Source organism: Anopheles stephensi, chromosome 3 (genome assembly GCF_013141755.1).
Source record: "Anopheles stephensi strain Indian chromosome 3, UCI_ANSTEP_V1.0, whole genome shotgun sequence".
Lineage (NCBI taxonomy): Eukaryota > Metazoa > Arthropoda > Insecta > Diptera > Culicidae > Anopheles > Anopheles stephensi.
The window spans coordinates 11,315,576-11,331,446 of NC_050203.1; positions in this window are offsets into that span (position 1 = coordinate 11,315,576).

Below are 15,871 nucleotides of genomic sequence, written 5' to 3' on the forward strand. Positions count from 1 at the left end.
GATCAAAAATCAATTTTTATGTGAGGCCATTTTTTGCTGGAACGAACTGGAACAACCAATATTTAATTATTGGGTGTTAATAAAATCAATACAAAAATATGAATCCAGGATTCATTTACGGGTAATTGGTGATTAGCATGAATAGGAAAAAAATGTGCCTGTAAAGGCTATACAACTGTGTATAATTTAATGATCGTTTGGCAGGAAAAATGTTTTAATTAAGCTCATTTGTGTTTGCTTTACTGCATAGAGTCATCTCTAGAGCTTTTATTTTACCTGAATTCTTCTCTGAACATGATTTTAAAACTGATTTGCCTAGTGTCATTCTAGTGACTGTCTAACAAGCCTGATACACTTCAAATTATACAGACTTTATGTTTCAAATAGATCTTGTCATTGTAGCGTCTCCTCTATAAAAATTCCTTTTAATATTAGCATAGTCCTTCGCAGAGTGCCAAGTTCTTAATGGTCACCTCTTAATAGCTAGTAATACTGGGGAAACTTCCCTTAACGTTTTGAGCAATTTTATTAGAGCCTGATAGACTCATCTACCGCCGGGCCATATGCGATAGCGGCGCTGCCCGGTCACACGGCAGGACCGGGGGGATTAATATGCAGCTGGTGTTGCACTCTATGTTCCGGGAGATATAAGCTTCAGGTGCCTTTCCTAGTATTTTATAGGATTTTTCAATCTGTACGTCTGTCTCATGTCTCTTCAGGCTCATCTAGGCCGCTCCCCTATAGGAGGACTGACTGTCCAACTATGCGGTAATAATAGGTCTAGTAAGCCAAAAATGGCGGGCATGACCTAGGAGGTCGTTAGGCCAGAAGAAGAAGACTCATACAACATGATGCTCGATGTCTCGCAGGAAGTCTTCTCCAGCTAGACATAAAGGAGCCAAATTAGAAAAGGGCATTAGTATGTATTATTAGGTTAGTCATGAGTCCGGTGGTCGAGACAACAACGGCAGCACCGGGAGCATTAAATCCCATCCAGACCTTCCCATACGCAAGACAAGACTATCCAGCTAAGGGTGAAAAATCGAGTCACAGGGTGCCAAAAATAGCAGGTCGGGATCTCTCGAGGTTGTAGAGAGCCAAAGACGCAGAAAAAGAGGTAGGTTAATCGTGGGATCCGACTCGGATATCGTTGAATATGCGATCCACAAAGAGATCTCTAGTTGATCATTGACCTTTAGTAGAGATTGGAAATCATATTTTGAGTAAAAAATCAAGCCGTTGGTGCTTGAGCTCTTTCCCTTAATGAGCAGATTAACAACGCGGAAGACCATAATTCCTGAACCTTTCAATGCTCATATGCTGCCTGTTCTTCAACAGTTTGGAATTCGTGTTAGGGCTGAGAACGGTACAGTCGTCATCAGCCAAAGAGTTGAGACATTTCTGAAGAGCCTTACACAGAACGCAATTAAAGTCTGTATGTATCTGTATGGATTCCAGCAGGGTGAAAAGCTCCTATCATTGGCCGGGACCTCCCGAAGATGCAGCCACATTGAAGCAAAATAAGAACATACTCCTACCTCCTCGCTGTGGTTTCCGAAATGCATTCTCTAATTGCTCTTTTTACGATTTCGTTGTAGTTTAAATTGCCAAATTCATCACCGGAGTAGTGCATTTACTTCGGAATGAAATCTTACTGCGAGGCTCATTATAACACACCCATTTAAACTTTTACTTGAAAAAACCTTCATCCCCCAAAGTCATTTAAATTTTCTTACAGCTGTTGGTGGATCTTGAATACCGCCGGTAGTAAGCGCGAAGAAGTGTTAATGGTGCATCTTTCATACCTTTTACTGCTCCAGTATCTCATTAAAAACTCCACCATCGTATCATCCTGTGTGTGTGGATCTCTTGCCATGCCCTTGTCGAAGAAAAGATATCGTAAACGGCTTCAACCATTCGCCCAGACGCCATTGCTTGAGCTAATGATGATCAAGCTGCAAAGAGGGATTACTAAAAGGATTACGCTGCAATCAAATGGCACGATGGATGGCGCATCAAACAATCAAACTCATTAAAGCATGCATTACCATAAAGCTACTGTGCTACGAGCGGGTTTTCGAGCGGGCTCGCTGAAGACGTTTAATCCAATTTAGTTTGTGACAGATTCATTTGTTGCCTTTTTTGTAGACTCCATGCGAGGCAGCAGTAATGAGAGATGTCGTTTTTATTGTGAAGTTTGGGAGTTTGATGGTGCTATTCGAAGAAACTCACCTCTGAACTTCATCAATCGGAACAATGAAACATTGTGTGCAAATTTAAGCGATTGACGTCTGGAAAAATTCTTTATGGCATGCAAACTCGGGCGAAAGATCCGAATTTCCACACGTATGAAACCGAATCTGCCCGTCGTGAAGCCAGCACGAACTCACGTTAGGGTCGGTAAAGAAGTTTGATTGTTTCGCACAAGTGTGGCCGGACGTATCGTACCGGATCAGTATTACCTATCGTTACGCAATATGCCTGTATGCTCGGTCCATCAGAGCTTCGATGGCGAATCGGTGACGTAGGTTCGCGCGAATCTCGATGAGGTTAATAGGGATCAATTAGAGTCAACGTCTGCAGTGCGGCGTTCTGAAGGGCTCGCTGGATAGAAAATCGATCGATCGCAAAACCGAACGAAACGGACGCGAGAAACGTGACTTTTGGTGTGGAGTTTGGTGAGTATAGAACACACGTACGATGCGCTGAAATCTAAAACCTCGTTTGACCTTGTTTCAGTAAGGAGACGTAGGATAGTAGCTTCCAGATCGATGTCGTTTTTTCGGTTGTTGGTTTAGGAATGGCAAGGGTCAATATGGATTCTGGACTGTGCTAGGGTGAAGGTATGGTCGCTCGCCATCTGGTGCACGATTCTTCTAGAGCCTGTGAAATGATTATTCATTAGACAAAAGGTGATGAGATGTTTGATATAGATTTGGCAGGGAAATTCTGTTGTGTGAAGATTTAAAATTTTTGATTCCATTTCTATTTGATAGAGAATAGCTTTTCAATTTGACGATTGGCTGGGATTGAGGTTAATAGAAGAATATAGGAATCCTTAACCAGACGCCAGGTGGAAAGAATAGTTATGCTCAACAATATCGAATCCAAGGTTATCTCGGGCAGGGATTTGAGTAAATCAATGTAGAAGAGACTGAAATTGATATTAACTAGAAGATTGGGAAGGGTCCTCTTATTATTGGAGAACGGCCCAGTTGGGATTTGTATCCCGGCCCTGCCGTGTGAAGGCTGGTGCTGCTGTCGCATAAGCCCTTTGAAGGTAGCATTTTTATATTGTTAATGATACAGATTACAAAAAATTGTGTTCTTGGTACTCCGATTCAAACATCAACAGTCAAGGGTGAATATGCAGCTGGTGTAGAAGTCTGTGTCCCAGGACATATAAGCTTCTGATGACTGTATTATGTCGCTTAAGCTCTCTTTATGCTTGCACAAAATATGGACGGCATGATCGGTTGTCTAAGAGGTTCAAATAAGAGGCTATGTCAGTTACGAGGATCAATGCTGAGCTAAATCAAACTGCCTCCTAAAGTGGAGCACATCGAATTGATTTTGAAATTAGTGCTATTATTATCATCATATTCGTAAGAAGTTAAATGGTTGAATTGAATTAGTCCAAAGAGCTGGAACCGTCTACTATGTCTAACGAGATAGTCATTCGATGGGCTTCAACTGAATCTTCACAACCTCTCTTTAGGCATCAAATTTAATTGTAATTTGCTTCGAAGATAGCACTAGAAGTAATGGGCACAATTAATTCTATCAACTCTACTAGCAGAGTTCACTAGAGCTCTCTAAGTCATCTAGGAATAGGAGGAGAACCTGTAACGAAAGGAGTGGGTTTGCAATGTTTTCATTTGCTCAATAAATTCTCATCTCCTGCAACCGATCACACAGCGTGTTGTGACCCATTGATGAACCGATTTGTGGTGTGTGTGTGTGTTGATCAAAACAAAACAAAATAATTTAAATTCAGTAACACCGGGAGCAACATCGATCAGAGCAAAGAAGCAACCGCACATCGATCCTCATCGGCATCATAACAATCAGCGCTGGGTGTGATTGAGCTTGAGCGATTGGCATTGACATTGACACTGCTCGAATGTTCCAACGCTCGCAATGCGAAAGGGATAGGGGAAGTGGGGTGTGGGTTGACTGTTTATTGTCCGTGGCGTGTTGCCCTTCGGAATCAATCACGGTCCCTGCAAGTGACTAATCGATCGAGTGAGGGAGAAGGGAGGCTGGAGTGAATTTGCATTTCACGAGAGCGATTGATAGCATTGGCGCCGGCATGTTTTGGCCGGGATTTTGCGAAACTGTTTGGCAAACAATTTTTCGGTATGATGCTGGCCAGCAAGGCGTACGATGTCGGATTGACGCAATAGAGTTTTTTCATTGGTTTCGGTCGGGAAGTGGTGGGATGGGTTGGGGGAAGGGAGCGGTTTTTATTTAAAAGAAATCATCTTCTCATCGCACTACGTAGTAGTGGGCTAGTGGACTTTGGACTTTTTGCGTAGATGAGCTACTGTTTCCAGCGCTGAATGGAATGATTAATGGTGGAAGCATAGTGGCCGATCATTTCGCACCGATACTGATGGGAGCAGTGAGTGTATTTAAAGGACGCTATTTCGTAATATGATGAGAGAATGGTTGTCAGTTATTTTTAAACTATAAAAGAAACATCTCATCTGCATATTTGGAGCTCTTTCAGTAACACTCAAGAGCAGATGTTTAAAATTTAATCACACATAAAGGCTTGTTCTCCGATAGTAAAACATAAAACATCCTAGTCCTCTGCTAGGGTCGCTACATTGAAACTCACCACTCGAACCGCATGAAAACCTTTAATCAAAAGTCCCAGCATTTTTTAGTTTGTTTCAATTCACTTATCACATGATTGTCAAATTAAAATGACACTTAATTTCATCATAATTATCTGCTTTGAAGCATCCTGCCCGGCAGCAGCAGCAGGAGCACGAGTGCCCTGCAAATAATTCACCTCAAGAGACATCCGGGCCGGGCAAACCGTTTGGTTGACAATCGTTTAATTATGTGCCGCACTTTTCCCGCTCAACATTTTCACCAACGAAGGATTGTTTAAAGCGCTATCCCTCCACAAAAAAAGTCAATTGGGTGAACTTCAGGTGCATTGCAGTCGAACTGTCCATCCTGTCGAAAAACTCATTTCCAAATTTTGTATCGAAACGATCGCAGTGAAGGGATATGAAAATTCCGAATGCACGCATATTATCGCCAAAACGGGAACATCCCACCGGTGGCTGCTCTAGAGGCACCGGTTATGTATCCAATTTCATCGCACAAAATGTTCCCATTCAAACGGCGGAATCGAATTTATACGATAGCGAACGATAAAATGCTTTTAATTAAACGCGTTGGCTGTGGGAACGATTTGCGAACAAATTGAAACCCTAGCAGGAGGATCATCACCCGCCATATAAATTGGGGTTTGGGAGGTACGCATGGGGTCAGTTCTACGGAACCAACGGAATTTGGTTAGCCTGTAGCGCCGGAATGATACCGTCGGTTGACTTGTCCGATTCCGGGAATATTCACCGGGGAACGCCCGCGTCACGTCACGGGAGCGTTTGGGAGTTTTCGGTGGAAAAAGGGAAAACCGCGAACCGTGGCCAAAAAACCGGGCAACCCCAAAACAAGTACCATCCAGCTTGCCATAAATTCGCGTACGCGGGCGCTTTAAATGGTTTTGAGTTATTTACGAGCGTTTACGAGGTACGGTTTAATGCTTGAGGGAGTGGAGGAGGAAAACTACCAGGTCGGGCGTGTATTAATCGAGATTTCTATGAAGCGAGCTGGAAACATTGCCAGCGACAGTGTGGTGCATTAATGCATAATGGATGCGCATTTCGATGTTTAGACAGATGGGCTTGAATCTCACCGATAGCCATCCCGACGGAAGGACATTTTAGACGCCAAGTGTCGATGCGTGAAATAGGCACGGCGAAAGCAATGTCGGATCTGCATCTGGCGACACGCGGGTTTTCCGAGTGAACATCCTGTTTGAATATAATCAGCCAAATTACGGGTAGGAAAGCTGAGACGTGGATCTGTGGTTCGATGTGAACACATCTGCGTCAAATGAAGTGTAGAATTGGAAGTTTGTGATGCAAGATTTATTTGGAGCTTATCAATTAAAAGTTAACCTCCGCAAATATTCTATTAGGTGCAGCCAATTGTGTTTCTCACTCGATTATATTTATTAAAACTTTTCCCTCAGCAATCACTAATGTTCCCGGCACGAATTCGGGCGGATGAGAAACCAACCCAGCAATATAAACTTTAATTAGTAATTGCTCGTTCTGTCAAACGGCTGGCAGTGAGCTGAGTGATCATGTGAACTGCACACTAATTTCATTTAAGTTTACTTGGTAATCAAACGAGTGGAGCAAATCAAGTTCTCAAGCTCCACGAAATAAAACGGAGCACACATTTCAAGAATTGCGATCAATAAATTGATCCAGCAAATCAATGAATAATTGAATGCAATGCACAAATCACAACTGCACAACTTCATAAAAACTAACTTTCTTCCCTCCGCTCTTCAGAATAAACGCACTTAGCATAGACACAAAGAAAGAGAGAAGGGACTTGAAGCATTTCAAACAACAACAACAGGGTGCCACAGTCGTTTACTGTCAGTTTAAAAAACTAAGCGAACTGGGAAACTCATCGCAACTTACTGTGCACTAAATCGGTGCACGAGGGTGACGGGGTTGAAAAAAACTTTCCATACAGGGCCAGCAAGTTTGGTGTTGTTTGCTTTGCGAAATCAATTTCTGAAGCATGTCGTGGACACACTGGCAGTGTTTCGAGGAAAAAAGGGGACACAGAAGCGGAAGCAGTTTCCATTCCATAATTCAAACAGCGGAACAGGGAAGACATTCGATTGTCACGTTGCATCGGGAAAACTGGAAACAGTTTCGACCGATAGCGAGGGAAAACTTTTGTCTGCTATGCTTGTGCTGTGCAACTCTACTGTCGGTTGTTGGGTGTCTAAGTTGTTCTAGTGGTAAAATAAATATAGAAAACTGAAGGAGCAGTCAGTAAAACTCCTGTTTTGCGTTTGTGTTTTAACTTAAGAAGCTACAGATAAACAATAATAATATTCGATCAATATAAAATCCCTAGCAGATTTTTTTCTAATAACGCTGCCAAGACAATTAGTAACTTAAGCTCTTGGCATTACTTCGTTCTAGTTAAAGTATTTTGTGAGATTTGAACAGTACGATGCTAGGTGCACTAGGTCTTAAGATGAAAGATAAATATGAAATTTAACAACTTTAGACACAGATTTTAGTTTGCTAAATAGATAGAAATACTTTTTAGTTGAAGTCCAACAAATTTTAAAAATAATTATCTTGAAGAAAACTTAATCACAAAAAGACAGAAATCATTTAACCTCAACATCTTCATCCCCCTAATAGGGTGTCTGCCGCAGATGTCCATCGAAATGGAAATTAGTCATGAAAGACAGAGAGAGAGGGAGACTTGTTGAGGTTGGTCGAGGATTAAGAGAAGCTCAAAGTCCCCTCTTGGAAAGCTTTGTTTCTCATTCCACCCGCGATCTTCCTGTTCTAGGTCCTTATCCAGCGGAAGATTACGCGGTGAGGAAAATAAATAGAGCAAATTAATTTTGATTAATTCATTGCCCCGGAAAGTGGAGCACAAGAATCGTCGGACAGAATGACGCTAAGTAAGAACAAGCAACAAACACACACACACACACTTACTCACTGGTCTAGTTCAAGCTTTCCCTACAAGAAAAAAGTGTCACATTTTCCCTCCCGGGGCAAGAAAGCAAGGGAAAACTTGAACAATTTAATAAGCAACACGATTGTTCGATGACAGGTTCACGGTCGCGCAAAGATCTTAGCCTTAGCTCCGTTTAATTTTTTGTTCGCGGAGAGACCCAGATTTTTACGGCACTTCTTTAGTTAGTTTGTCCCAATTTCGTCCCATCCAAACACCACAACGGCTAGATACCACGTGCTCGGTAGGATCCGTCTCGGAACCGACGGATGATTCGTCGCCATTTTCGGGGTGGACTTCCGGACCACGTGGTTCCGGACAGGACACACGGACATTACTTCGTCCGGGCAGTGAAGTTAGATGAGACAAACTTTTATGCTCCAATCAACAAACTTTTGACGACTAACGTCTTCCACCGACTTCTCCAGGAAAACTGTCCACCGATCGTCAGGGCTTCTGAGTTTCCTTTCTCTCTCTCTTCCTTCGTTCAATCTGATTCATCACAATCACGGCTTGGGATACCCAAAGTCCATATGTCGGAGAATAGGGGGGGAAAAACGGTGCAAACGAGGTAAACTGCCACAACAAAAAAGGGAAAATCACAAAACAAAGCCAAAATTGTTCCCAGCGCGACAATGGACTGGTGGACGACGAATCCGTGCTCTGATATGAGTAAAAACTACGCTGGAAATGAAGGGAAGTGAAGTAGGATAAAAATAAGACATCCTAAAGTTTTCGCATCCTGTTTCTCCTGCTGGCTCGGGAAGGACCCACGGCACAAGAATGGCAAAAAAAAGGAAGTTTTTGATTTTCAGAAGCAAGAAAACTTCCGTATTCCCGTCGCCGGAGAAACTTCCGAAGCCAGGGAGAAAATGGGGTTGTGGTGCTTATTCCGGCATCTTATTGCGCGCCAGTTCAGTTTTCCTCCCGTGCCTCGGATGGATTGTAATGAAGAAGCGTGATAAATCTTTTAAATGATCGCTTTGAAGGTTCGGATCGGAGCAGGTTGGAGCAAGTGGTTTGAATAATGATGGTCGGGGTGGTGATGGTGGTGGTGGTGGTGGTTATTTATACTTAACTTAATATTTAAACGAATTATATCCTGAGGTGTAGGACAATGTGATGTTTAACACGTAGGGTGACAGCATAATAAACGGAGCATTACAGTTGAAATGAGTGGCTAAGGAAGTATGGGGATAGAAGAATACTGTAGCTCAAAAGTAGTCAAACAGAGGTTTTTTTTCATTCTCTTTAGAGTAACATAGCCATAAAAAAGATTCTCTTCAAGTAGCCCAATACCGCTACAGAGTTATAAGAATTCAATTCGGTACTTTAAACTGCTCTCCGAATAGCTGCCAGCATCTGTCATGTGCTTGCATGCTGTCAGTGCTGTCATTTAATTGCTACGACCTTAGTATATGCTAAATCTTGATGAAAAAAGCCTTCAATGAAATTTTGATGGAAAAGTTATGTTTGTGTAAAAAATATACATTTTAAAATTATTATAAATATTTTAGCATAATATTATAAAGAAACAATGACCAAAACACTCTGTGCAGCTTCTTCCTCGAGAATTAACGGAAGTGTTATCATTTAAAATATTTCTACCACATCCTTTAGTGTAATCTTCTTCTATACATAAAGGAATATTATTCAGATGTTCCTAGCGCACTTCTTGGATTACACTCGGTAGGATTACAGTAATTCTATTGTAAAGCGCATCTAAGGCGACAAAAAGAATATTCTTCCCTCGCGCTAGTTGAAAGGAAGCGAATTTAAACAGGACCGAACAATAATTCAGCCGAACAGATCTTGCTCATTCCTACTAACCGAACCGAAGCACGGCATTACATGTTTTACAAATGGCACATAAATTATTACGATTCTCTTTGAGCTTTCGGGCTTGCCTTTATCGCGTTCGACACAAAAAAGAGGATCGTAATAGCAGCTGCTTTTACGTGGAGAAGAATCGCTGTATCAGCTTTGAATCCTTTTATGATAAATTCGTAACACAATTTGTTCTACCAAAATAGGATAAGTAAATGGAAATTGTAGTTATACTTTACTTTATTTTAAATTTTGTTATCATTATTTAATACGTCCCAACAAGAGCTAAGGAAATCCAAATCATGAGCTATTGTTTTTCATTTATTTGTAGAGGCATTGGGTCTCATTCGCCTCTTGCCTATATCATGAGCTTAAATGTCGCACAAACCGTACCAGCGACTAATTTTTAAGCACCGTGACAGATTTAACGCCTGCGGGCAAGCTTTTAATTGAAATGTCATTCCAATAAAGCTGCCATGTCAGCCGTGTCGCGTGTGGAGTCGAGCGTGAGAGTGGCAAGAATTTTTATTTTAAAGACCTGTTTGATCAAACGACGCATTTTGGAATGATTCTACAGCCATTTGTTCCTTAATGCTGTGACAATAGCTTGAACTGCACGAGCTATAGCAAGCTTCTAACGATCGATATCCAGCGCTAGAATTTATTCTGGAGGCATTGGATTTGAGCCGGGACCATTTTTTGCCAATACTTCCCAAAGACACTATTCCCAAAAATTGGGATTTGAACTGGCCAATTTTAATGGTTGCCAGCCTGGCCTGTTTTGGAGTGTGGTGCCTGGCCCGAACGGATAGCTCATCGAAATTCAATAAATTTTCCATTTCATACTTCCTTCCGGGTGGGTACGGCTGGCGGAAGTCACTGCCTGTGTAACGGATTCACGATTGGAGAGGTTACGTCCAAAATTGGCCTAGACTTCTACCATTACTACTGGTGCTGCTGCTGCATGTACGAACGCATGCAGAAGGCTTCTTGATTCATGTGGACGAGAGAGTTTTTTTTGTCTCCACTGCTTCTTCTACTGGGCTCCAAGCGAATTTTCACTGCCATATCACTCACACACATATCCGGAAGCTCAGCGCTACGATTGCTGTTGGCGTCATCATAAATCATGTGCGTTTTATCGGCCTGTGCCGATTGGGCTTGGAAGTTCGGTAAGCTCACAGACAAACAAACACCCAACGGTGGGATTTTCGCTTCGAACGCGAATCACGTGCCCGATGGTTCAGTTCGAACCTCGGGACGGATGTGAAGTGAAAATAGCAAAGCCTGAAACGATATGAGAACCTTTTGCTGAAAATGTGAAAATAGCAAAGCCTGAAACGATATGAGAACCTGCTAGCAGTATCTAGTGTCGAACCGTCGAATGTCAACACAGAGGGAAAAAAGCCTGTCATCTCAAAGGAGTTCCGTATTGGTTTGGGAGCGTTTTTTTCTTGCCAGCAAAGTTCTGCTTCTTCGTCGCTTTCGAGCGAGATTGAAATTCATAAATTCAACCCAACCGAAAGGAACGCGACGATTGTGTGCGCCACACAGGGGTTGGATTAGGGAGCGAGGGAAAGGGCGCTGTTAGAGAACAATCCAAGAACTCTTCACATGACCCACTACCAGCACCGTTTCCAAGCACCAGCAAGCAGCAGGATCGTTTTGTGATAGTGCATATATTTCATCGAACCTTCAAAACATCGTCTCAACGAGCCCGGTTATGCTGCTAGGCGAACGAACGAAGTGAATTTTGATATTTGACTCGCTCTAGAGATATGGAACACATCTCACCCTTCTCCCATACCTCCCCCCCCCGCAAATCCACCATCCTCTTCGACCTATCCAACCTATCCCAACGGAAGGACGGAAAGAAAAATATGCTTTAGGATGCATAAAATTGTGCGCATATTTCTTTACGCATCATTGAACGTTTTCAGCAGCGAGATGGGCTCACGAGATGTGTCTGTGTGAGTGGGGGGCTATGAGAAGGGACGATAGAAGGGAAGGGAAAGGACATCCGTTAAACGTCGTCTCGCTGCTGGGGGATGAACAAACAGAATCTGTGCCCTGTCTCGCGCTGGTCACATATTTGTTTTTCGGCGATGCAGATACATTTCTCATTGAAGGCTGATATTGGAGAATATTGGAGAAGGAAAGCTTCTACCGGTGAGATATATATGGTATCATTTTCGCGTACCTAGGTAAGTAATTGGCTATTGTAGTGTAATGTGTGTGTGTGTGTGTGTGTAGGGGTCTTTGGCAAGATATTTGAAATTGAAACTTTGTTTTGATGTGCAGTCGATGGGCGGAGAGTGTGGAGAGCTTTCTTTCTTTGAAGTTGATGAGATATCTGAGTTAACAAAACAATCTGGATTTCATCGATTTGGTTCTTATAAGTGTTTGGGGAATCTGATTCAGGTTCATGAATCTGAGAAAATCTTTCAACTGATTGAGTAATTATGGTTCTGTATTTTAAAGATTCATGTATTATCAAAGATTCTCAAATCCTAAAGAGGATTCATGAATCTCCGAAACTCATCCTCAAATCATCCTTAAAGATTCATGAATTCTCACAAATTCTTTAGTACTCAAAGTTTCAAGCATTTTATTTTTATCGTCACAACTCACAAAGAAAACAGTAACATACAGAAAACAGTAAGCTATAGTAACATACAAAACGAACATTTTTTTCAAAGTGAATTAATCAGGCTATTGAAAATATTCCATTTTTCTTCTATGTTTCGGTTGTCATATTTTCACTAATATTTAGGTTAGTTTTAGCTTCTAGCATCTCTCTAAAAGTATTCCGAACATAATACTTTCAGAATTTCATCAAACAACTCGTACGAATTGAAGTCGAGACGCGTAAAAAATCCATAAAATTATGAATCTTTAGGGATTCATGAATTTGTGAGAATTGATCAATCTTTTGAGATTCATGATTCATTGAGGATTCGTAGATTTCTGAATACTTCTGAATGTTTGGGGATTTGTGTTTTTTTAGATTCATCAATCTTTCGCGAGTCGACTCATAATTTGCAAAACTCTCTACTAAAGATTCATATGAATGACTCTTCTCAAAAGATTCATTCAGCACAACACTAGTTCTATATTTATGATGATGAACTTCCGCAAAATGCCTTCAAAATCTTCCTTAAACCTCAGGAAGTAGGGTTTCGACCTTTTTCTTACTGTATCAGCTAAGTTTTATTCAAAATACTGCATCCAAAAAAATTTTTTATAGTTTATTCAGATCAAAATAATTTTGATGCTGGATCCTTATCATCCACTCGTCACATTTATCAGTTTCAGGTTATACGCCAGCTTATATGGAAAAATGAAAACTCACCCCAACCAAACCCATCAACTTCCCACCCTAAGACCCCTTGTTTCCAATGGAGTGAAAAACTAAACAACAATTTAACATTATGAATCATTATTCGCATAATATGCACAGCTTTTTCCAGCTCGGTCTGCACCATCCACCACCCGTATTTGGTTGCAATCGTGAAAATGTCCCCTCCGGGGCACGTTTTCACCCTTTCATCCTACCGCCACAAGAGCCACCCTCACCGCTGGCATGCTGGCTAGCTCTTGGAATTATATTATTGTATGCAAACAATTTGAATCCGCATACACACACACACACACATTGGATCGCGTTAGCAAAATTTTAGCCCATCCATAATCGAAAGTAAATACGCTGCGCTCGGTGCGTACTGCAAATGGCCGCAAACCATCAAACAAAACCCGTTTTCATGCATATTCCGGCTCGCCAACGGTGGAAAAGCACACCGAGCGGGTGGTGTGAAGCAGTGCGGTTGCAAAAACATAACCTCCACCGATGGGAGCCTTAAATTATGTTAACCGTAGCACAACAGATTGTGGATCAACGGATCCGCAGATTGATGTTAAAGTGTGGCAGTAGCTTTGAATGGGATTAGTTTTAAAACTGGTCCGATGCTGGTTCCGAGGGTTGGGAAAATTACCGGAAGTAAAGTATCATCGAACCGTGGTCGGATAGTTGATTGAATAAATGCGGATTAACCGTCCCAATTAAGTCGCATCGGAAGTGCAAAATCACTGTCATTAGCTATTAGATACCTTCCAAGTAAGAGCGAGGACCAGTCAATAGCCGGTGGATGGAAAAAAGATGGAAGGATCCCTCCGGGAAACTATTTATAATATTTGTCGGTAGTCTGGTTTTTTGGATATTCACTTACCTAGATGAAAATTCGTTCCTTTTTTTCCTTATCCTGCTGCATTGAGGATTCTCCGAAATCCACACATCCACTTGGAGCGTACTTTAAGCAGGCAGGCAGGTTGGCTAACCTTGACCGGTACGGGGTACGGTTTTTTGGTCACCGTACCTCGATAAAAAGGGACGGAATGAACAGGGTCGGTTAAAACCGTGCCGTGGACCTCCATCCCTTCAATATCGTATTCTAATCAGTTTGGTCCCAAAAATAACTGCACCCATTTGATTGGCCCATCGCCGGTTGACTACGGCTGGTTAGAAATGAGGGGAAAACGGCAGAGAAAACCCCAAAGGACAGTTCGAAGTGGAAAGGAATAAAGGTTTGGCATGGGTCCTTGGGTAAAACACACCAGCTTTGCACCAAGCGCCAGTCTAGAAGGACAACACTGGGCAAAGATGATACAGCATCAGATCAGTCCTTTGGAAGGACAGTGTTTAGTGAAAGTGGAAATCTAAAGTTTAGTGGACATCTTCAACCTTTATCCTTCTTGCTTCCAATCCGCTAACAAGATTCGATAAACGGAAATCCGAACATTTGGTTGGGTTATTTATTTTGCAACTCATACAGCTGCAGACGAATGCACTGTGGCGTGAGGACGATCATAATATCAAATCGACTGATATCATAGAGGATAAGTGTTCAGGGGGGTATTGGCGAAATTTATTTGCTTTCAGCCACCCATATAATGTGGTCCAAATGTGCATTATCTGGGCACTCTTCAGGAGTTATTTCTAGTCGGAGTATACATTGTTTCTTTAAAAGGATTTAGACTTTCCTTTTCCTTTTTGATAATAATTTAGTTTTAAATTAAGCTGTTAAAGCCAAATATTAGTCCTTGTAGAATTATATTTCCATGTAAGGTGAATATTGCTGGAGGCGCCCAGTACTTTATTACAAGACGATTAAAAAAAGGAAACAAACTTAAGTAAGGCCAATACAATTATTTTAATAAATTATGAACACGTACGTCACTCATATAACATCCAGATCTATTTAATTTTTTTTTTACTTTAAACTCTTCAAAAATGTTCTGTGTAACTTATTTTCCTTTTACACGCAGACCGTTACTAATGAACAAAAGGCTGCCATTTTGTCCTACGCCAACTCCACTGTGAAGGAAAAAAAAGATCCACAATCCTTCGCACAAAATCGTCAGCTTTTGCCAGCTGCAAAGACGCATGGAAGTGAATAATTTGATTTCGACCACGAGAAGTGAAAACTCCCACAGTCTACATCTGGAAAGAGTTTAGCGGGAATCCCTGTGTTGGTGCGAAATCCGGCGAGACTGTCCTGGGTGAGACACAGACACGGTCAAACATCACACGATCGAAAGCTACGCAAGGGTCATGGAAAGTAACGATTCCGGTTGAGCGTTTCGGGGTTTTGGGTTTCGATTCGATTTGATTTCCCACCAATTGGGACTATCGTGTGTGTGTGTGTGTCTGTATGTGTGTGCTTGAGTGGTCGTTTCGGATGGTATAAAATATGCTGATGATAATACAGAAGATTTCCCAGGATGATTTTTGGGAATTTTCACCCGAACGAAAACCCAAACTTAATGGCCACGTGTGTGCGCGGTCCGGTTGCTGGGGTAGCCCGTCCTAATTCTCCCCGGCGGGGATACACTCATTTAGGTGCGATTGGAATAGTAGGGAAAGAGGAAAAAAAGGGATTGAAGAGTTTTAAATTAATCCTAGTGCGAGAGATAAAAGCTCAAAAGTGAAACCCCGTTGGAAAACTCCCATTTAAATGGGTCGGGTCGTTGGGAATGGGCATGGGAAAATTGTATTTATATTGATCGTTAGAGGAGCATTTTTTTCTCCCCTCATTCCAATGTTTCGAGTGGTTTGGGTTTGGGTTTGTTGTGGGATTGGCAATGAATGTGACCTTATTTAAATATTGTACTCGCCGTGAGAAAAAGAAAACAATCTATCCTTATCATGTGCTGTGTCCCATGCTTCCTAGCTTGACTA